General features: G+C 39.5%; 1 long non-coding RNA gene across 3 annotated transcripts; it reads right to left on the reverse strand.

The window, feature by feature from the left end:
- Positions 1–286: 286 nt before the first annotated feature.
- LOC132822113 (uncharacterized) lies at positions 287–15,363 on the reverse strand. 3 transcript variants are annotated; one of them, XR_009645401.1, is made up of 3 exons: positions 15,348–15,363; positions 5,045–5,203; positions 287–1,056 (listed from the first exon to the last, which is right to left on the reverse strand). It is a non-coding gene; the product is annotated as an uncharacterized LOC132822113 (long non-coding RNA). The 3 variants fall into 3 exon arrangements; XR_009645402.1 differs by lacking the exon at positions 15,348–15,363 and adding an exon at positions 7,951–7,965; XR_009645400.1 differs by lacking the exon at positions 15,348–15,363 and having other exon boundaries at positions 5,045–5,241.
- Positions 15,364–21,843: the final 6,480 nt, after the last annotated feature.

The raw sequence follows: 21,843 nt of genomic DNA on the forward strand, positions 1-21,843 counted from the left end.
GTGTGTGAAATAAGCTGCCAGAGTAAGTGGTGCAAGCTCGTACAATTGAACATTTAAAAGGCACCTAGATGGGTAAATGAATAGGAAGGCTTTAGGTGGATATGGGCCGGGTGTGGGCAGGTGGGACTGGATTGGGTTGGAAAATCCGGTCAGCATGGACAAGTTGGACAGGAGGGTCTGCTTCCATGCTGTCCATCTCTATGATTCTATGAGATTACCCATCACAGCCACAATACTTCTCTAAAAGAAAGTATGCAGATTTCAGATAAAGATATCAGCACATATGTCAAAACAATTGTTTCAGTGTAATTTAATGTTATGCTTTGCATGCAGTTTACATAATATCTTGCGAAATTTCCATACTGTCTCAGACAAAAGGTTTCTCTATTAACTCATCATTTGACCATTCAATACCAGACTCAAAGTTCTGACATCTCCCAATTCCCCTTATTCTGTTCACATCTTGTTGCCGTTCTTTGCACTATTAAAGGATCAGATGCTTTATGTTCAAAAATTGGACTAAACATGTAAATTTTTGATTTGACACTGATGAATGAGCACAACATCAGAAGGAAGAGAAGCAGAAGGAGAAGACAAAGAGCGATGCTTTTGAAGTATACAACACGGCATTGATATTGATTATAGGAATGACACTTTGAATATTCATGTCCTCTTAGTTCTGCCACAGGCTTCTTACTAACAGAAATAGGTGTGGAACAGGTGACATTAGATTGAACTGTTGTTGGTGGGTTCTGCAGCCACTGTTTGAGGTATGCAATATGGCAATCACAGTTCCAGATGTTGTTATGGAGGCTAATGGCCTTCAGATTCTGCAATTTGTCAAAGGCTCCTGGAGCAACTGTAGTTAGTATGTTGTTGTGTAAATAAAGCTCTGTTGTATTTTCTGGAATAAATGGTAATTCTTGTAGACCTCTGGAGCTGCAGTTAATTATCATACCCTGAGAAGCAGGTTTACACAGGCAGAATTCTGGACATAATTCAGCATTTGAAGACCTCAGGAGAAATAGCATGGCTAATCCTGGGGAAACCAGCATCCTAAATATAAATAAATAAATCAAAGAAAAAGAATGATATCAGCAAACAGTATTTACATTAAATAATACAAAGAACTTCATCTATATGCAGATTTCTGAGTAGAACAAATTTGGTATATGTCAAATTATCAAAAATAAACTGAACAATTTGGACTTACCTTCTTCTGATCTTATACAACACAAAGTCAGTTCCAGTGTTTTGTAATCTACTGTTTATTTCTCTATCAAAGTCACAAATATCATCCTGTTGTGACTGCCACAAAGATAACCTTTCCCTCCTGTCCAGCCTGCAGCATTTGATATCATCATAGAATCCCTACAGAGTGGAAGCAAGCCATTCAGCCTATTGAGGTCACACTGCCCCTCCGAACAGCATCCCACCCAGGCCCACCCTATCCCTGTAATCCTGATTTCCCCTGGCTAACCCATGCAATCTATACATCCCTGGACACTCTGGGCAACTTAGCATGGCCAATCCACCTAATCTGCACACCTTTGGATTGCGGGAGGAAACCTGAGCACCCAGAGGAAACTCACACAGACACGAGAAGAATGTGTAAACTCCACACTGACAGTCACCCAAGGCAGGAGTCGAACCAAGGTCCCTGGCACTATGAAGAACCAATGCTAATTACTGAGCCATCGTGCCACCATAAACATGGTTTACCATTACATCCTTTTCCAATATCCTTCTAATATTGTTCACCTTCATTGGAGTACACTTTCTCAGTTCCATTCTTATATATCTGATGACAGTAGAGAATCACGTTTCTTCACATTCTGGCTTGGTAATCTCTTAAGTCTACAAGGATTTAGCCTTGACTCCCTACTATTTCCTATCTATGTGTTGCACTTTGGCAACATCATCCAAAAGCACTGCGTCATTTTCAATATATCTGCTACCTCACCATCGTCTCTCACAATTTCTCAACTGTATTTAAATTGCCAAACAGCGATTCTAATATCTAGTACAAGATGAGCTGAATTTTTCTTCAATAACTATTAGGAAGATCAAAAGCCTTGTCTGTGGTTCCTGTTAGAATTTCTGCTCCCTTGCCTCAAATTGTTTCCTCCCCTGACAACTGTCTGAGGCTGAATCAGATTGGTTACAACCTTGATGACGTACTTGACTCTGAGATGTACTTCCAAACACTTACCTAAGCCATCAATAAGACTGCATAGTCCCATCTCCATTACATACCTCATGCTTTCCCAATCTGAATTCATCTGATGCTGGATCCCTCATCCACACTTTGTTGTTTTTAGACTTGATTATTTCAGCACAATTCTGGTTGGTCTCCCATATCTGTGAACCTTTGGACATCCTAAATTCTGATGCCTGTGCTCTAGCTTGCACCTGTTCATGAATCACTCATGCTCTCTGACCATTTTTTTGGTTCTCAGTTGAGTAAACGCTTGATTTTAAAATGTACGTTCTTATTTTAAAATCCTTTCATGGCCTACCCCTTTGTAACTTTGTAATTACTTTCGGTCAGACCAGCCTCCATGATTTCTGTCCTCCTCTAATTCTAGCCTCTTCAGCATCCTTAACAGCGCTGCCATTTCTACCAGTGCCTTCAGCTGACAAAGCTGTAAACTCTGGAATTGCTTCCCTAAAGTTCTTTACCTCTAAACATTTCTTTCCTTCCTTAAAAGGCTCCTTAAAAGCTACCTCCTCTCCTCTAATACCTTCTTCAGTGACTTGGTGTTAAGTTTTCTACATATCGTTCTTACGAAGTGCCTTTGGGACATTTTATTAGTTGGAATGTGCCGTACAAATACACATTATTGTTGTCAATAGAAGGTAATACTTGTCACATAGTAGAGCTCCGTAGTCAGTGTATTTCTCAATAAGCTAAATCCCGTTCATTGATTCCAAAGTTTTCTAGTTTGGAAGTGACAATTATGGACAAGTTGAATTAACTTAGACATTAAATGAGCTACTGGATATCAGCACTAACCATCTGTATTATTTACTGCCAATTATATTTTGGGTATAAGGCACAAGAAATTAGATTGGGCAGCTCCCATTTTTCAAGTAAGAGACAAATGCTGAACAATTCTGCATTAAGTACACTCTCACCATGTATTAGGGCTGTGTGGCAAACTAAAAAGATCAGGGCACCTGCTTTAAACTGAAGCTAGACCTATTGCCTGTGCAAAATAGGGTTATAATATTTTTCATCAACCTGTTTATACATGTTTTGCCACACTTCCATGGCAGGTAGGATTTGGACCCAGCCTTTCGGTCTAGCGGTAGGGATGCTACCACTGCATTATAAGATCTTTAATCAGCTTTAATACTTATTTTGTGGCCCTTTCCAAAATTGGTTCATTTGTACCTTCCAAACAATATTTTCAGGAGAACAGCAGCCAATATGATTTCAAAAAGCTGCCACCAAAAGAGTAAGTTAAAAATATGTTTGGAAGACTTAGAGTGATAGAATCATAGAGATGTGTGGCATGGAAACAGTCCAACTCATCCATGCCAACCAGATATCCAACCTAATCTAGCCCCATTTGCCAGCATTTGGCCCATATCCCTCTAAACGCTTCCTATTCATATACTCAGACAGATGCCTTTTAAATGATGTAATTGTACCAGCCTCCACCACTTCTTCTGGCAGCTCATTCCATACATGCATCACCCTCTGTGTGAAAAAATTGTCCCTAAGGTCCCTTTTAAATTTATCCCTTCTCACCCTAAACCTACCCCAGGGAAAACATCTTATCTATTTACCCTATCCATGCCTTTTATGATTTTATAAACCTCTGTAAGGTCACCCCTCAGCTTCTCCTTATAGCGCAAACCCTCCAACCCTGGCAACTTTGTTTGCTTTGCTGTTTTTCTTGAAGGATAATATATCAAAATTAGTGAAAATGCTATTTTGTCATTCTGTTTTGCCTCTCCTTTTGCCAGCTTTGATATCCACTTACATCCAAAAATTGTGTTTAACAATTCAGAATTTGGGGAATGGGGTGAATCTGCAATTATTTTGAAGCTTGACCATTTTTGAATCTTCTGGACTGTTCAGAGTGGATAAATACAGGTGGTGGAAATTGTCTTCTTCATCTGTAAGTACTTTATAAATTAGACCTGTCTATCCATGAATTACTTTTCTAACTGGGTGTTGAAAACTGGAAATCCATATCAAACAATGTTATTACTGGGTATGTGGCTTTTTTTTAACCTACCATAAAGAAATTCCAAAATTTGAAAAGTTGCAATTGCTCATCTCAAACCATAAAGGTCCTTAGCAGCAATATTTGTTGCTTGGTGTACTGTCTTATTTACTTACCTCAAGGAAAACTAATTGTTTTTTCCACCACTCCCACAGAGATCACTGAACTTAGTACAAACCAATTTCACTGTGAGACTTCCCAGCTATCTGGTAGCTTGCTTACTTGATAAGTTTGCTGAGTCACTGAGGCAACAGTTAGCATTTTCTTAATCCACATAGGTAAAGAAATACTAATTTAATGGAAACTAACAAACTATTAACTTTTCTAGCAACAGATGTTGAAAAGTATGAAAATGGCAACATTTGACAGAAGGCCAGGGATTCCTTTACCTTCCTTGGTAAAACTATCTGGCAGTGAGCTGTGCTGACAAAGCGAGTGATGCAAGGGGTGAGATTATTACACAGACACATGTTTATGAGTTGCCTATTGGACTTTGCAGTAATCCTGCATGATGGATGAGGCAAAAAAAAACAAATGTTGAGGGCTTTTCAGGTCGAGGAATTGAACCCAGAACCTCACACTTGCCAGACAAATGCAACTCTGAATTTCCAAGTCTTAATTTTCCAGCAGTTCAACATATTCTTTAGTAAATAGATGTATAATCTATAATATAAATGGGCTAAACTAGCTATTTAATGTCAACATCAAATTAAACTTTCTCTTTCAAAACCTAAATTAGAGTAATGATAATCCATAAATGACAATTTCAACAATAGCTCTACCTTCAGAAAATTAATATAACCTACCTGTATATTTTATTTAAACTTGCGAAGCTTTCGAAATACTATGCTGCATGTTTCAGAAGCAGAAGAACTGGCATCTCCCCAACAGTCGACACCCGCTTCTCAGTGGTATTTCCAGATCAGCACAAAGCAGTAGGTTCAATTAGTTGTGCAGTCATATGTCTACGTGACCAGATACAAATAACAAAGAGTTACTCTAATGACAGTTGGATTTTTTAATCACTAATACGATTAGGCAGCTGCGGTACTTCAACATGTGGTTATGCTAAGCACGTCACATGATGGAGGGGAAACCAAATGTTTTGAGAAGATAACAATTACTTAACTAACACGCTAAACAACCCCCAAGCTTTAAGAAATAGCTTGAACCGCAGTTACATTTTATTATCAGGATTAAAATATGAGGGCTAATATGTTTTTGTTTTTCTATCATTGATATAAAGGATAACAAAAAAGCTTTAAAAGTGCCTAAAGTATAGGTTAGCCAAGTACTCTACTTATCTAGTAATAAGAATACATATGAAATTGTCATGCAGAGGTTGAAAAGAAATTAGAACAAGCAGCAAAAAGCTATGATGGATTTCAAGCAGGAACAGAGGGATACAGGATTCTTAGGCTTTAAACATAACATAAGGAACAGCTTCACAGAGAAATCTATTCTTAAAATCAACATATTGTTACTTATTCTGAGAAACTATGTTTTCTTTATTCATTTTATCATTCTCAAGTTAATCCTTATCCACACATTGTCATGTGCAGTTGGAATTGCTGTGGATGTAGTTAATCATATGTAGTTTCGAAGATCCTATCCATTAGAATCCACCGTGCCGCAGTGGGTGGTACGGTGACACAGTGGTTAGCACTGCTGCCTTAAGCGCCAGAGACCTGGGTTCAATTCTGGCCTCAGGCGACCTCCTGTGAGGAGTTTGTACATTCTTCCTGTGTCTGCGTGGGTTTCCTCCGGGTGCTCCGGTTTCCTCCCACAGTCCAAAGATGTGCAGGCCAGGTGAATTGGCCATGCTAAATTGCCCGTCGTGTTGGGCAAATGTAGGGGTGTTAGGTGTCAGGGTATGGGTGGGTTGCACTTCGGTGGGTCGGTGTGGACTTGTTGGGTCAAAGGGCCTGTTTCCACACTGTAAGTAATCTAATCTAGAATCCTTGGTTAGTTTGCCAGTGAGGATATTGTGCTCAAGAATCCTCTTGCATGATGGTTTTCTTTTGTTTCAACCAGTCCCAACAAAAATCATCCTCTAGAGGTGACACAAGTACAACTTGAGCCAAAATTTAGATTCAGGAATTTTACTCGAGTGTTTAGATTTTTGAGATTGTTGGTAGATCCATTTTTTAAAGAAAGGTTAATAAGGATGACTTAGTCAAAACCACAATGGTGAGACATAATAATATACTGTCTTAAAAAAAATAAAAGGAGGAATTCAAACTCCTATGACACAGCAGAATTAAAATTAAGTTGGTAGATTTACAGCCCCTTTTCTGCTCCATCAGTTTTCCTTTCATAACCTTCCACTGGCTAGTTCAGGCTGCAGGCAGAATCATCCAGGTGCTTCAGGAATCCATAAAAATTGTGATCAGCCATGAGAATATGATTCTCTCTATGAGGGGGAGTGAGGAATCTGATGTTGACCACCCCTTCTCCAGGCTGGGCCTAGTCCTGAACTGTCATCTCCTCGAATGAGATCAAGGGAGGGATAGAGTGAGCTAGAAGTGTCAGGCCCATCTGGTAGTACTGGTGCACATGGTGATGAGATGTTCAGAGGGACTGAGCAGGCAACGCAGAGGCTATGCAGAGTTGGCATTGTCAGAGTCATTGAGTTGTAGAGCTATTTAGCGCAGAAACAGACTGTTCAGTTCAACCAGTCCATGACAAACATAATCCCAAACTAAAGTAGTCCCACCTGCCTGCTCCTGGCCCATATCCCTCCAAACCTTTCCTATTCATGTACTTGTCGAACATCTTTTAATTGTTATAATTGTACCCACATCCATCACTTCCTCAGGATGTTCATTCCACATGTGAACCACCCTCTATGTAAAACATTTGCCCAGTTAGGGAGTCTGAGAGTGAGTGAGGGAAAATGTTGCAGTAAACAGTAAGACTGGTATAGCATGAGCCTTGGAGGGAGGTGGCAGCGTGAGCTATTAGAGAGTGAGGAGCGTGTGCAAGAGATAGAGTGAGTGTGATAAAGCAGAGAGAAGAGTGTGGCACTCATGCTTGTGGAACAGAGAAGACCGCTGAGCTATTTTCAAATTCATTTTGTGGGATGTGGGTGTCACTGGCTTGTCCAACATCTGTCGCCCATCCCCAATTGCTTTGCAAAGGTGGTACTGAGCTGCCTTTTTGAACTGCTGCAGTCTGCCTGGCATGGGTTGACCCACAATGTGCTTAGGGAGGGAATTCCAGGATGTTGACCCAGCAACAATAAAGGAATGGTGATATATTTTCAAGTCAGGATGGTGAGTGACTTGGAGGGGAATTTGAGGGGGTGGTGATTAGATTGCCTCTTATTGGTAATGGTCATAGCTTGACATTTGTGTGGCATGATTATTTCTTGTCACTTGTTAGATGAAGTCTGGATATTATCAAGATCTTGTTGCATTTGGACACAGACTGCATGAATGTCTGAGGAGTTGCAAAAAGTAGTGAACATTGTGCAATCATTGGTAAAAATCACCACTCTGTCTTTAAGATGGAGGGAAGGTCATTGATGAAGCAGCTAAAGATAGTTGGGGCTTAGATCCTACCCTGAGGAACTCCTGCAGTATAGTCCCATACTGTAGGGATACTGTGATTCTCTGATCGAAAAATGTCCTCTTTACCTCTATTTTGAAAGTGCAATAAATCATTACTTACATCATTAATCATACATCATTAACAATAAATCATTACTTACGGACTGTGTAAGGGTTGTTACTACTGGACAAGTTAGATCCCAGAATGAAATCTGGCTTGATAGGTCATATTCTGTCTTTTTAAAAAAAACATGGTAATCTTTCACTGAAAGAAGAGCACAACAGACTGTTGCTTTGGATTTAGTGATAAAACAGAAACTAATTGCACAATAGAAAAATATATTAAACAAGCCAAGATGTCTGCACATAAGCTTTAAAAGATTTCAAACATTTGGCAAACCAAAAGCCGATTCCCCAAAAACCATCACTTTACAGTTAATCAAAATCCAGAGAAAGGTTATTTCTCCATATATTTGTAGATTGACTTAACTGTTTCTTTCTAGTCCTGGGCCTATGAACTAGAGGCTTTTCTTTGGCTCACACAACTGAAATCTTAGGCTTTCTCAACTTTGAATAGCCAATGTTAATTTCTAACCAAACACTCCTAAACTGGAAGTTTTCACAAACTGAAACCCTTACTTACAGGTAATTTATTCACTTGACAGCTCTAGGAAAACCTATTCTTGTATTTGATTTCAGTCAGGACTCAAAACAACATTGGACATTCCTGATAGTGAAGACACCTTAAAAGAGTACAGGCCAAACTATGGACAATGGGCAAACAATTGCACAGGAGGGAACACCATTGCTCCAGTATTGTCAATGTTAATGCATGTGGTAGCCACTGCTGGGTTCTGCAGAAAGGATTGACTATGGGTCCCTAGACAGAAATGAGTATGGGGAGAATTGAGTCATAGTAGGTGGTCAGAAACAAGGAGGATAAGGAGGGAGCAGAGCCAAAAGCAAGAGAAGAGGACTGATGTTCTGTGGACCATCCTCTTCCTGATGTTGCACAGTTTGATCACGCGCATACTGCCTGTGAGTGAAGGACATACAGAGTAGGGTGCTGGCAAAAGCAACCAGCGGGGGTCCTTAAGATCCTCAGTTGATCTGTGGGGAGGAAGACATCTCTGACCTGAAACTTGTCCAGGGGAAGGTGAGAAGGCAGCAGAATCACCAAACCATTCACCCCTGAATCAAACAGTCTTCTTGCCTCCAAACTCATCTTGGGGAGGGCATTAAAATTTGTCCACTGACGTACTTCAATTGCCCAAATAGTGATCTTTATTATAGTAGAGTAAAGCTTGTAGTGTGTTCAGTGAAACCTTCTTGACCAATCTGTCCTTGCTTCAAGTAGATAGAAATATTGCTGGAATCTGGTGCTGAGAACTGAGGTGGAAGTGACAGACCTCAGAATTGCATTATGCCATTTGGATCCTTTTCTTCCCACCCCAAGTTCCTTTCCAGCCCAGAAGAGATGCACTTAGATCTGATAGCAGCAGGCAACATCATCCTTGGGATTCACTTTCAAGTGTATGTTGGGATGTGCATGGATAAGAATGACCATTGTGTCATAAAGTTAAATTAGTAATGGAGAAGTGAAAAAAACAATCTAAAGTAAATGTCTAAATTGGCAGAAGACTAAGAGATGAGAGAGGATCTAACCAGGATAAAAGGAACTAATGATTGACAAGGAGAGCTGTAATGAAACAATGATTGACATTTAGAGTGGGTATGTTACACCTACAGGTTGGTTACATTCCAAAAAGGTAGAAGAAAGGGAGGCGAAGCCAGGATTCTTTGGTTGTTGATGGAAATTGAGAGTTGGATGAAACATTTACTGGCTATAGTAAATGGAATGAACAGTTTTATTGTATCATAACAAAGATGTCTTTTCTAAAGAGGCAACATGAACCATCATTATTTCATTGTTTAAATAAAAAGTGTGATTAACAGTTCATAGAGCAAGAAACAATCCAATACATTCTTTTGTTTACAAATGACAGGCATTTGGGAAAAAAAGTGGTATTATAAAACCTTTATTTCTTCACAGCTGTAATACAATTGTATTTTTCTATTAACACGACATCAACAGCAGTGACATATTAATTTCAAAACATTCAGGTGACACTTAACAATATCAAAAATTCCTGTAAATAGTGAAAAAGCATGCAATGTTTATTTGACATTCATTATTTTCCTTTTTTTTCAATTCTGCTCAGTCACATACCATTTTTTGAACATTTGATATATATAAAACCAACTCCATGCTACATTAAAATCATGAGTGTGAATCTATATTGCATACTACAACCTGGGAGTACATTTTTAAATTGTAAGATAAATTTTAATACATAGGAAAAGGATGATTGAGAAAGAACATAAATTAGAGCAGTGAAATTGGAAGTGGTTTGAGTTTATGCAGTTAGCAGATTATGTAACATAGTCTGTGATCACAGAACTAGAGAACTTTACTCTATGACTGGAGAGTCGTACAGATCTGGATTTTATGGATCAGCAAAAGCGACTAATATTGTGTCAGTAAACAATTTGTTACTCATGCTATCAGGCAGAGACCTCCCAAAAAGTGAAGAAAATCTAAAAATAATTGGGCGTGGGAATGTAAGGGTGCGGTGTTCACTTTGCGCAATGGTGTAATACAAGTGATAGCAATCTATTTTACAACTCTCATGGTTCTTAATTTCCGTTGATTTAAGAATTACCTCTTCCATTTTTGCAATATTTAATTGTCAAAAGACTGGTTTTATGTCTCTTGGATTTATGGAGGTCTTTCAATAATGGTACTGCTTAGAAAGGAATATGAGGAAAAACATTGACGGAATGCACTGATAATCAAATTTGTTTATTCAAAGATTTTTCTATTACTCTTTAATCTACTTTGAGACTTTCTGACAGAAAGTAAGAACCTGTCATAAAAGCCCAGAAGTTCAAGTGCTTTGCAATGTAAATTGTACACAGCAACAAAAGAAGAACAAGCAAAAGTGCACTAGCCAGCCAAATATCTCTGTAAAGAAACGATTTACACTGGATCGATTCATGGTTAGTACAGGCAGCATACTCATTCCCTGTTAGTTTCAATAGTGGTCTACCATTAAGTAAAACAGGAGTTGAACAAAGAACTGATGCATTAGCATTGAGTTGATGGTCTTCCAGCCAGTGTTTGAGATATGTGATATGGCAATCACAATTCCAAGGGTTGTTTGACAGGTTGACCTTCCTCAGTTTCTGAAGCTTGTCAAACATGCCTGGAGCAACTGTGGTTAAATCATTATTTTGTAGGTAAAGTTCAACTGTGTTTTCAGGGAGAACAGGAACTTCCTTCAGGTGCTTTGAGCTGCAGTCAACTTTGAGGCCCAGGTCATTGAGTGTGGCGCATTGGCAGGATATTGGACACAATTTTACACTTGGCAAATTGAGCAAGAAAAGGAATGTGAACCCACCAGAGAGCAACATTTGTGCTGTGGTAAAATAAAAAGAAAACATTAATAAACAAAAACAGATAAGTAGCATTCATTTATTTTTTCCTTCTATCTACTTCTGGAAGATGTTAATTCCCTTATTGGGAAATATTCCCATGAGAAGCAGTAACCTTCATAATGAGGGCAGAATTGCATCACAGTCACAGTTTGATTGGAAGTGAGATCAAAATCAAAATTGAAAGTAGAGCCTTGGTAAGCTCACTGAAGGGTTTGCAACTCCAAATGGTCTTGAAGTGGGAGATACCAATGAAATAACAGTGGGCAGCCAATCTAACCAATTAATGAACCAACTGGTGTAGGTTCCTGGGATTTCTCTGATGTTAGAATTGGTTTCCTAGCTGAGACTGGTGTCTATCAGGGCACCTGGAGGCAATCCACTTGCGGCAGGTCACTCTGAGGCATCGTGCTCAATCCCACGCATCACAGAACCAGTGAGATGAGAAAGCCACAGTCACGAGTGATCCTGTGAAGGGGATTCCCTTCTACAATCGTGACTGTGGTCAACCTTATAATTAAATTTTAAGAAGGCTTTGAGACTACTTTCATGTTGCAAAATCCTTCCAGTCCCTGGCATGCTCTAGCTATGGCTAGCTGTCATGATGGAGTTGCTAGCCATCCAGCACGTCTGGTCCTTCAGTTGGGTGTCCCAGCTAAGGAATCCATCTTCTGTCCTTAATTAGATACTGAACATGGACTTTGTCTCTCCATTGGCTGTCTCCATCAGATTTTAAAGATGTGTGGCCAGCCAACATGTTTTTATTCATTCATGAGATGTGGGCATTGCTGACGGGGCCAGGAAACCTTACTCATTCTTAATTGTTTTTGAAAAGCTGTTTTCTTGAAATGCTACAGTTCATTTGCAGTAGTTATACCCACTTTGCTGTTAGGGATGGAACTTCAGGGTCTTGACTCAAAAGAGCAATGATATCCGAGTAAAGATGTTAAGTGTCTTGGTGTGGAACTTTCAGGTTGGAGTGTTTCAATCTATGTGTTATTCTTGCGCTTCTAGATTGTCTGGTCACATTCAAATCTTAGACAACGTGAGATTGATAGTGGGAGTTTCAATGATGGTGAGGCCATTGGAGGTGCAACAATTAGAATCTCTCTTGTTGGATATGGCCATTGCCCGGCTGTTGGGTGGTGTGTATGTTACTTGCTGCTCATCAGTTCAAATTTGAATGCTGTCCAGTTCTTGTTGCATTTAGACACAGGCTGCTTCAGTATCTGAGGAGTCACAAACAATGCTGTATATTTTGCAATCATTCGAGAACCTTCTGCCTTTATGATGGAGGGAAGATCATTGATGAAGCAGCTGAAGATGGTTGGCCCTAGAACACGACTCTGAGGAACTCCTGCAGAGATGTTCTGGAGCTGAGATATCAGCCTTACAACAATCATAGCCATCTTCTTTTGTGTCATCTATGACTCCTAACAGTGCAGAGCTTTCCCCCAATTCATATTGACTCTGGTTTTGCATGGGCCTTTGGTGTCGCAGTCTGTCAAATGTCAAAGTCAGTCACCCTCACTTCCCTGCTTCAGTTCAGCTTTTTCACCGTGTTTGGACCAAGATTGTAATGAGGTCATGAGCTGAGGAGACTGTCACATCCAAACGAAGCATCAGCGAGCAGTTATTATTAAGAATGTGATGTTTAGTGGGACTGTCCATCACAGTTTTGCTTAACATTGAGATTAAACAGATGAAGTCATAATTGACAGGGTTGAATTGGTCCCTCTTTTTTATGGACAGAACATATCTGGACAGTTTTCCACATTTTTGGGTAGATGTCATGTGTGCCAGCTGAATTAGATCAGCTTGACTAAGGACATTGCTAGCTGTGGAGCACAGTCATCAGTACTATTGCCATAATGTTGTCGGGATCAATGGACTTTGAAATATCCATTGCCTTTAGTTATTTCTCGACATTGCATGGAGTGAATTGAATTGGCTGAAGACTGGCATCTGTGATGCTGGAGACTTCAGGTGGAGGCTGAGACAGACAGTTCTCTCAGTATTCCTGGTTAGAGATAAATGCAAATGCTTTAATCTTCACAGTTGCACTGATGTGTTAAGATCCTCAATCACTGTGAATTAGGGTATTTGTGGAGCTGCCTGCTCTAGTGAGTATTTAATGGTCCATGACTTATCATGACTGGATGTGGTAGAATAAAAGGCCAGGTTTGTTTAATCACTGAGTTCTGTTTATCGCTGTTTGGCACACAGTCTTCCTGTGATGTATCTTCACAAGGTTGACACGTCATTCTACGTAAGCCTCATGTTGTCCCTCATATGCCCCTCTGCATCCTTCACTGAAAATGGCGTCCAGTGACAAACAGGGTCAGGGCTTGTTTTTGGCCACAATGAAAGAAACATTTAAAAACTTGTAAAAATCCCCATTAGTGTCTGTGAATTGTGAGACTGCAAGCATTCAGAGTAATGAAACTGCTCTCCTTCCCAAACAACAAACAAATCCTGGTACACAATGTATGTAAATAATTCTCTTGAAAGAGGGAGCAAATGAGGACTGCAGATGCTGAAGATTAGAGTCGAGAATGTCGTGCTGGAAAAGCACAGCAAGTCAGGCAGCATCTGTGGTGTCATGATGAAGGGCTTATGCCCGAAACATCAATTCTCCTGCTCTATGGATGCTGCCCGACCTGCTGTGCTTTTCCAGCACCACATTCTCAACCTTGAAACAGGGAGCACCAATTAGTTACTGAGGTCTCAGGTGTGCTTGGCTCATGTTAAGCAAACATTGAGGTTAGCTTTTTATAATTATGCACCATTGTATTAAAATATATATAGAAAAAACTATTAGAGTACTAAATTGATGCATCTCTAGAAATGCCTGCTACATTTGTGCAAGATGAATGTCTCTTACTGTTATGTTACTATTGTATACAGGACTAATTCTTTTTTCATTGCCCTGTTTTTTTGATGTAATTATCCAGTATGGTTTGAGTGCATAGTGTTTACACTTCCAATTCAATTTGCACAATTTTGTTAGTGCTAGGAGATGGATAACAAATAATGACTATGACTTATGCTTTTTAATATTGATAGCTGTGAAATAAATGACAGTAATTTATAGATTAGATTCCTTACAGTGCAGAAATAGGCCCTTCGACCCAACCAGTCCACATGAACCCTCCAAAGAGTCACCCATCCAGACTCATTTCCCTCTGACTAATGCACCTAGAACTATGGGCAATTTAGCATGGCCAATTCACCTAACCCGCACATCTTTGGACAATGGGGGGAAACCAGAGCACCCGGAGGAAACCCACGCAGACACGGGAGAATGTGCAAACTCCACGCAGACAGTCGCCCGAGGCTGGAATCGAACCTGGGAGCCTGGTGTGGTGAGGCAGCAGTGCTAACTGTTTCTGATTAGTTGAATTACTTACTAGAAAGTTGTTGCAGGGTAAAATACATTGTAAGGGAAAGCAAAGGACTATAACAAGACTTGAATTTTCTCATATTGAGCACTTGTGATAGATTCTATGTTTCTTTAAAGAGACCACATTTTGCAAAGCATAGCGATGAAAGGGAAACACTGCTCTATGTCTATTGTTTACAGGACTCAAACTAGTGTTTGACTGAATTTTAAAGAAATTTGCTACACGATTTTAATAGAAATATAATCAGAAATACAGATGGCTTAGTATTTTAATGAATGGCACACCACAATTTTACAAATGAAGAATAATTATTTGGATGTGGTTCTGGAGGTTTTCCTGCTATTTTGTGCGGCATGAATGATCACTTCCAGAAAAGAACAGGAGAGAAACTGAGAAAGTCTGAGGCAAAAACATCTTCCCGGAAGAATAAGAAATTTTGCTTCTCAATTTGCTTGAAGGAGTGTACCATTTGCCCCTGCTCCTATTTTTCATGTTTAGATTCAATAAACAAAATTAACTTTCAAACTACATATTTACCATCTACCAAATCTTTTCCTTTTAATGAAACAAATCTCAGTTCACCAACAGCCTATTCATAACCTATGTTAGGAATTTAAATAAGTTCACAATCACCATCTGTATTAAATTTTATCTCTTACCTTTTTTATTTGACTTAATGGTCAATGAAGTCTCAAGACTGAGTAGCAAGTGAAGAAAGCAGACAAAAGGACTGGTTGTCTCAAAATGAGTAAACAGGACATTTATCCACTTTTCCAGAAACCAGAGCGGAAATTACTTTGTAAACTTTCACATATCATCCCAGGTCATATTTCCTGTTTCATATCTCTAAATATGTTTCGAAACTCCAATGATTCATTTGAAACCTTGTTCTGAGCAGTTTTATTAGAATAAAGGAGGCTAAAGGAAATTTATAAGTAACATTTACTTGCTATAAGTGATTCTCCATGCTTCTGATAAAGGATGAATTTGACATGCAGTGTGACAATGTAAGCATATTAAGTGAACTAAAATGAAAGAAATACTTGGAGTAACTGTCCAAATGTTTCTAAGGTGCAGATGGCCTCCTACTTGTCTTTTCCCCAGTCTTGTTTGGAATAATGATCCTTTCTTTGTCCACATTCAACTTTAAATTTGTATTTGTTTATCCATTTCTTCAATATTTGCTGATGTGGTACAGGGGTGAAAGCCAATTCATAGTTGCTTGTGAAAATGTGGCTTTGGACCGTTCTCTTGAATAATGCTTATTTAAAAAGAGTCATATGAACGACAGCAAACAGAACTTATGATCAAAACTGAGAATATCTCCAAAAAAATGCATAGGGCAAGTTTGCGAGTAAAGTGCAAAGAGATATAGAGAGATTAAGGAAATGAGCAACAGGTGGCAGACATGGCATAATGTGGGGAAATGTGAGATTATTGACTTTGATCCAGTATCAATGAGAGTTTGAAGTCAAAATTTTGTTTGGAAATGGCATGGGAAATGTGGAGGATATGGTTTTGTGTGGGTATACAGGTGGTATTGAGGACCATTCTGGGGCATAGGAAAATGTGAGGGGACATGGGATGGGATCAGAGAATGTTATGGGACACTGGGAGGTATCAAGAAATGTTTTTATCCTTTACCAACAGGCTGCTGACAAGAGGATTAAACAATGTCTGTCTATTGGGTGTACAATTAAAGATGTCTGGAGTTGTGTATTAATGATATTCACTTCTTGACAAGTCAATATTCAAATTTATAATGTGAAGTAGATTTGAAGTTAAGTGGATTAAAATAAAAAGCTTAAGGTATATAGGTATACAGCAAGTAGCTGTGATTAGAACTGTCTTCCCATGTGGGAGATAAATACCGAAATTGACAAATGGGACTAAATATTTTGATCCCTTTTGTATCTTCTTTTTATGATTGGTCCACTTCAATCCCAATGGACATCACAAATACCTATGAACCCAAACCTAGCAAAGCAAGCCTAGAAATATTGGCTCCATTAGTGACATTGAAGGTATTTACAAATTTGACCTTTTCTGCCACTGAATCAACAACCAGATCCCTGAGATAAATCTTCCAAAATACAGTGCTCAATTGCATCTTAGGGGTCAAAGATTCCTTGCTTGGCCAGGTTATTTCATTCATCAATTTTACCAAGGCCAATAGACAGAAACAGCTCTACGTTTTAGTGAACTCTGCACCTCCTCTTAATTTATGCCCATCTCTTTCCAAAATCCTTCCTTATGAAGCTTACTAAACAAATAGCCTGCCTTTCCTCCTGCCTTCTGGAAGGATGGCGACTCTTGCTGGAAAGCTATTAGCTTTTGGCTAGTTCCTGGTATTTAAATTAAGAGCCTTGCACTGAGGTGTTCTCAGTGTGGGCTGCACCATGTTCTAGGAACACCATAAATTTACTTAAGTGAGATGACTTTACATTATAGAGGGAAACCGGCTCCACTAGAGCAGTCACTGCTTCTGGTAAAATGTATCCAGGAATGCATAAGTACGATATCCTGTATTCATTCTGTTAAAAATGTAGCTGGGTGTATGTTGCTCTTTTAAGACAGCAGGAGAGGAACCCAGAGGCAGGAGCTAGAGGGGCAGTCTAAGACTGTGGAGCTGAAAAGATTCACAATAAAGTATTCCCTGGTCAAGTTCACCCTCCATTTACCTTATGTTCTATTTATAGTTCTAGTGAACCACAACCATTATAATTCCTTCCATTATTGCTGAAATAACTGCATGGAGGCTGGTATCTCATCACCAAGTCACCATTTATTTACTCATGCACAATACACTGACTGTGACGAGCCAACTCAGAGTCAGCCCCTGAAGTCAGGAGACTCTCTGAATCCCCTGTTTATATCTGTCAGCTAGGGCTCCCTGATTGGCCCAGGTTAACAACCCCAATCAAGGATCTCATAGTCAATAACATCCAGCTCTTTCCAATCACTACCATTACCATCCTTGAAATTTTGTCTCTAGCTTTTATTAGAGCTTGCTCTATTCTTTCAGTATTTAAGCTACTACTTTTAATGCAAATGTTTGCATTGGTTGTGTAATGGAACCCTCAGCAACAGGTAGTGATGGCAGCAGGGGTTGAATGGACCCATGAAAGGTTAGCTTTGGGGGAAGGAAGGCTGACACAGTCATAGAGTCATAGAGATGAACAGCACGGTAACAGATCCTTCAGTCCAACCCGTCCAAGCCGACCAGACATCCCAACCCAATCTAGTCCCACCTGCCCAGAACCCGGCCCATATCCCTCCAAACCCTTACTATTCATATACCCATCCAAATAACTTTTAAATGTTGTAATTGTACCAGCCTCCACCACTTCATCTGGCAGCTCATTCCATACACATGCCATTCTCTGTGTGAGAAAGTTTCCCCTTAGGTTTCTTTTATATCTGACCCCTCTCACCCTAAACCTATGCCCTCTAGTTCTGGACTCCCCCACCCCAGGGAAATGACTTTGTCTATTTATCCTATCCATGTCCCTCATAATTTTGTAAACTTCTATTAAGTCACCCCTCAGCCTCCGATGCTCCAGGGAAAACAGCCCCAGCCTGTTCAGCCTCTCCCCATAGCTCAAATCCTTCAACCCTGGCAACATCCTTTGAAATCTTTCCTGAACTCTTTCAAGCTTCACAACATCTTTCCAATAGGAGAGAGACCAAAATTGCATGCGATATTCCAACAGTGGCCTAACTAATGTCCTGTATTGCTGCAATATGACCTCCCAACTCCTGTACTCAATACTCTGACCAATAAAGGAAAGCATACCACTATCTTCACTATCCTATCTACCTGCGACTCCACTTTCAAAGATCTATGAACCTGCACTCTAAGATGTCTTTGTTCAGCAACATTCCTTAGGATCTTACCATTAAGTGCATAAATTCTGCTAAAATTTGCTTTCCCAAAATGCAGAAACCTCACATTAATCTGAATTAAACTCCATTTACCACTTTACAGCCCAGTGGCCCATCTGATCAAGATCCCGTTGTAACCTGAGGTTACCTTGTTTGCTGTCCACTACACCTCCAATTTTGGTTTCATCTGCAAACTTACCAACTATATGTCTTATGCTCACATCCAAATCATTTATATAAATGATGAAAAGCAATAGACCTAGCACCGATCCTTGTGGCACTCCACTGGTCACAGGCCTCCAGTCTGAAAAACAACCTTGAAATTCTGTCTCTAGCTTGCTCTATTCTTTCAGTATTTAAGCCAGCTTTGAGCCAGTTCTGCATCCAAATGGCTAGTTCTTCCTATATTCCATGAGATCCAACCTTGCTAACCAGTCTCCCATGGGGAATCTTGTCGAACGCCTTACTGAAGTCTATATAGATCACATCTACCACTCTGCCCTCAGCAATCCTCTTTGTTACTTCTTCTAAAAACTCAAACAAGTTTGTGAGACATGATTTCCCACGCACAAAGCCATGTTGAATATCCCTAATCAGTCCTTGCCTTTCCAAATACATGTACATCCTGTCTCTCAGGATTCCCTCCAATAACTTGCCCACCACCGATGTCAGACTCACTGGTCTATAGTTCCCTGGCTTGTCCTTTCACCTTTCTTCAACAGTGGCACCACATTAGCCAACCTCCAGTCTTCTGGCACCTCACCTGTGACTTTCGATTATACAAGTATCTCAGAAAGAGGCCCAGCAATCATTTTGCTTGCTTCCCATAGAGTTCTAGGGTACACCTGATCAGGACCTTGGGATTTATCTAATTTTATGTGTTTCAAGACATCCAGCACTTCCTCTTCTGTAATATGGACGTTTTTCAAGATGTCACCATCTATTTCCCTACATTCTATATTTTCCATGTCCTTTTCCACAGTAAATACTGATGCAAAATACTCATTTAGTAGTTCTTCCATCTCTTGTGGCTCCACACAAAGGCTGTTTTGCTGGCCTTTGAAGGGCTCTATTGTCTCCCTAGTTACCCTTTTTCCTTGATGTATTTGTAAAAACCCTTTGGATTCTCCTTAACTCTATTTGCCAAAGCTATCTCCTGTCCCCTTTTTGCCCTCCTGATTTCCCTCTAAAGTACACTCCTACTACTTTTATACTCTTCTAAGGATCTATCCTATCGTATGCTTTCTTCTTTTCTTTAACCACACCCTCAATTTTTGTAGTCGTTCAGCATTCCCTATACCTACCAGCCTTTCCTTTCACCCTAACAGTAATATTCTGGATTCTCATCTCATTTCTGAAGGCATCCCTTTACCTGTGAACATTTGCCCCCAGTCTGCTTTTGAAAGTTCTGGCCTAATACCGTCAAAATTGGCCTTTCTAATCTTCACCATTAGCTATACTGCCTATTTTAATGCCATGTGCAAATGCACTAATCATACCTCCTATATTCACACCCAAATCATTTATATAAATGACAAAAAGCAGCAGACCCAGCACTGATCCTTGTGGCACACTGCCTCCAGTACAAAAAGCAATCCTCTACCATCACCCTCTGTCTCCTATCTTCAAATCAATTTTGTATCCCTTTGGTAGCTCCCTTGGACCCCATGTGATCTTACCTTACTAACCAATCTATCACGTAGAATCTTGTTGAATGCTTTATGAGGGATGGAGTTGAGGAGGTTAATAGTGAAAAATCATTGTTATCTTTCTTTGAATTTCTAAAGAAGAATCATACTGGATTCAAAATGTTAACTCTGTTTCTTTTTCCATAGATACTACCAAACCTGCAGTGTTTCTCCAGCACTTTCTATGTTTGCTGGATATATCTCAACTCTTACCATTTACTCAGATTAGTGCTGCAAGAAGAAAATACTGCCACTAATATGGACACCAACATTCTAGCCATTATGGTGCAATTGTTTAGAAATAGTCACTCTATGCTTTGTGTAGTTTTCAAGACAAGTTTCAAGCAGGAAAGTACGTAACGCAATCTTCAGCAGTAGTTGGCAATGTTGAGGGATGACACTAAGCGGGGAGCTTGAGCAGTTGTGCCTGGACTTCCACCAGCATGTCATGAGTAAGGGCAGCTGGAGCATTCGATGGTCCTCTCTGGAAAAAGGTATGCTTCTGGGGAAGGAGGGCTAATGTGAAGAAGGAGCAAACAAGCAAAGAATTCCTCAATAGCATGTAAACTACAGGCTTCATTCCATGCAAATACTTCCTTATTTGCTCTTAATGTTTGTGAAGACTCAATATCACTGGATTAAAGATGCTTTGCTTCGTTATCTTTGATCCGTGTTTTTGTTCAAATCTCAAGTTACAGTTCACCACGTGCAGGCATTTCTCCAGGAAATGTTTAAAGCCTTGACAGACTGCTGCTCCTGATATCACACCCATTTTTCCCCATTGTGTATGCCTAAAGTGTCATGAGCTATGAGGTGTCTAATTAAAATCTAAATGAGTTGGCCTCTCACAAATACATCAATGTTGGTTCACTCTGTGCAGCACAAATTTACAACATGCTTCCAGGCTGCAATCCTGACCACATTATATCAAGGCCACATTATGACCCTATACAATTATTAGAATATGAAGCTCCTGAATTTAGAGAAGATAAGTCAATGAGTTGTAATATGCGTTTCTCTCAATGTTCAAGAAGGGCATTAATAAGAAAGTAAATTATCTAAATTTAAAGATCATAAATAATTGAAAGGGAACACAAATTATATAACGAGAATTTAGGTAGTTTTAATGATTGAGCAGATGAATAAAAAGTTCTATTCTCTATTGTTCTAAAATCATACATACTGGGCCTTAAAATATTAAACTGAACAGAGGAAAGAAGATAATTTAAATTAGTTTTGTCTTATAAAGCAAGGCAAGTATTGTCATAGACTATTTATCTCTGGATTTTAGAAGATACGTAATGAACCATTGACAGCATATAAGAAATGATTTTAACTGCCAGCAGTGAATGGTAGGGTGACAGGTATGATAAAAATAATAAGAAGGGACTGAGAAAAAGTAACTAAAAATATGAAAGTAAAAGGTTTAAATTTGATCACTAGCTGCCTTACTGCAGCTTGTCAGTTTTGGGAAGGCATAAAATTTTCCTGTTCTAATATTGAGTGCCAACTCCCAAGCAGGCATCACACTGCCTTTCAGCAGTCTGAATGTTTTCACGCGATCCACGTACACACTCCTCAC

This window comes from Hemiscyllium ocellatum, chromosome 14 (genome assembly GCF_020745735.1).
Source record: "Hemiscyllium ocellatum isolate sHemOce1 chromosome 14, sHemOce1.pat.X.cur, whole genome shotgun sequence".
Lineage (NCBI taxonomy): Eukaryota > Metazoa > Chordata > Chondrichthyes > Orectolobiformes > Hemiscylliidae > Hemiscyllium > Hemiscyllium ocellatum.